Below are 2,500 nucleotides of genomic sequence, written 5' to 3'. Positions count from 1 at the left end.
CGGATAGACCCCGTGAAACGCTAGAAATTGGCGGGGATGTGTCTCTTGTGGCTCACGGGGCTGTTCGGGTCGCACAGAAATCCCTGGGAATGGGAAAACGGGTCATTTTCGTGTTGCCACATTGCGTACGAACCGCATGAAACTTCCAGAGGCATTTGCAGCAGGAATGCATGTGCACTCAAAAACTTCTATATGTTTCACGGATAGACCCCGTGAAACGCTAGAAATTGGCGGGGATGTGTCTCTTGTGGCTCACGGGGCTGTTAGGGTGGCACAGAACTCCCTCGGAATGGGAAAAGGGGTCATTTTCGTGTTGCCACATTGCATAGGAACGCCATGAAACTTCCAGAGGCATTTGCAGCAGAAAGGCACGTGCACTCAAAAATTTTAATATTTTTCACGCATAGACCCCGTCAAACGCTAGAAGTTGGCGGGGATGTCTCTCTTGTGGCTCACGGGGCTGTTAGGGTCGCACAGAAATGCCTCGGAATGGGAAAACGGGTCATTTTTGTGTGGCCACATTGCATAGGAACGGCATGAAACTTCCAGAGGCATTTGCAGCAGGAATGCATGTGCACTCAAAAACGTCTATATTTTTCACGGATAGACCCCGTGAAACGCTATAAATTGGCGGGGATGTCTCTCTTGTGGCTCACGGGCGCTGTTAGTTAGGGTCGCACAGAAATCCCTCGGAATGGGAAAAGGGGTCATTTTCGTGTTGCCACATTGCGTACGAACGGCATGAAACTTCCAGAGGCATCTGCAGCAGAAATGCATGTGCACTCAAAAACGTCTATATTTTTCACGGATAGACCCCGTGAAACGCTAGAAATTGGCGGGGATGTGTCTCTTGTGGCTCACGGGGCTGTTAGGGTCGCACAGAAATCCCTCGGAATGGGAAAACGGGTCATTTTCGTGTTGCCACAATTGGCATACGAACGGCATGAAACTTCCAGAGGCATTTGCAGCAGAAATGCATGTGCACTCAAAAACGTGAATATTTTTTCACGGATAGACCCCGTCAAACGCTCGAATTTGGCGGGGATGTTTCTCTTGTGGGTCACGGGGCTGTTCGGCTCGCACAGAACTCCCTTGGTCCACCTGATTCGTGCATACAGGCAGCAACTAAAACTCTGTAAACCTGCTGTGAGGACATCTAAACAGTGGACCAGTGAGGCTGTGGAAGATTTGCGGGCGTGCTTAGACTGTACTGACTGGGATATGTTCACGACTGCTACCAATAGTCTGGATGAACTCACAGAGGCTGTGTACATCAGCTTCTGTGAGGACTGCTGTATCCCAACACGTACCAGGGTGAACTTTAACAACAACAAGCCCTGGTTCTCAGCAAAGCTCAAAAGGTTGAGGTTGGAGAAGGAGGAAGCGTTTAGGAGTGGGGATAGAGACAGATTCAAGGAGTCGAAGAACAGGTTTAGCAAAGCGGTGAGAGAGGCTAAACGACTGTACTCAGAGACACTAAAACACCAGTTCTCTACTAACGACGCTGCTTCTGTCTGCCAAAGGGCTCAGGCACATCACCAACTACAAACCCAGAGCGCCCCACACCACTAACGACTCCCGCCTAGCCAACGACCTGAACGAGTTCTACCGTAGATTTGAAAGACAATTGGACTGTCCTGAACCACCCCTTCCCACCCAAGAGGCCCCATCCCCCACCCATACTACAGAAACGACTCTCTCCTTTCAGGAGGGAGAAGTTAATGGGCTTTTCAAGAGGCAGAATCCACGCAAAGCAGCCGGGCCGGACTCTGTCTCTCCAGCCACCCTCAGGCACTGCGCTGGCCAGCTGTCTCCGGTGTTCACCAACATCTTTAACACCTCCCTGGAGACATGCCATGTACCAGCCTGTCTCAAGTCCTCCACCATCATCGCTGTGCCCAAAAAGCTAAGGCCAACAGGACTAAATGATTACAGACCGGTCGCCCTTACATCTGTGGTAATGAAGTCTTTTGAGCGCCTGCTCCTGGCACACCTCAAAGCCATCACAGACCCTCTCCTGGACCCCCTTCAGTTTGCCTACAGAGCCAACAGGTCTGTGGACGACGCAGTTAACATGGCCCTCCACTTCACCCTACAGCATGTGGACGCCCCAGCATCCTACGCCAGGATCCTGTTTGTGGACTTCAGCTCTGCCTTCAACACCATCATCCCTGCCCTGCTTCAGGACAAGCTCTTCCAGCTGAACGTGCCCTACTCCACCTGCAGGTGGATCACAGACTTCCTCTCTGACAGGAAGCAGTGCGTTAAGCCGGGAACAGAAGTCTCTGACTCCAGGTCCATCAGCACGGGAACTCCTCAGGGCTGCGTCCTTTGCCCACTGCTCTTCTCCCTGTATACCAACAGCTGCGCCTCCAATCATCTGTCCGTCAAACTCTTGAAGTTTGTCGGACGACACCACCCTCATTGGGCTGATCTCTGGTGGGGATGAGTCTGACTATAGGTGGGAAGCTGACAACCTGGTGACCTGGTGTAGCCAGAA

This window comes from Petromyzon marinus, unplaced genomic scaffold, assembly GCF_048934315.1.
Source record: "Petromyzon marinus isolate PM22_M1 ecotype Great Lakes invasive population unplaced genomic scaffold, UKy_Petmar_22M1.pri1.0 PM_G_Scaffold_28, whole genome shotgun sequence".
Taxonomy (NCBI): domain Eukaryota; kingdom Metazoa; phylum Chordata; class Hyperoartia; order Petromyzontiformes; family Petromyzontidae; genus Petromyzon; species Petromyzon marinus.
Note: the sequence above shows the minus strand (reverse complement) of the source record.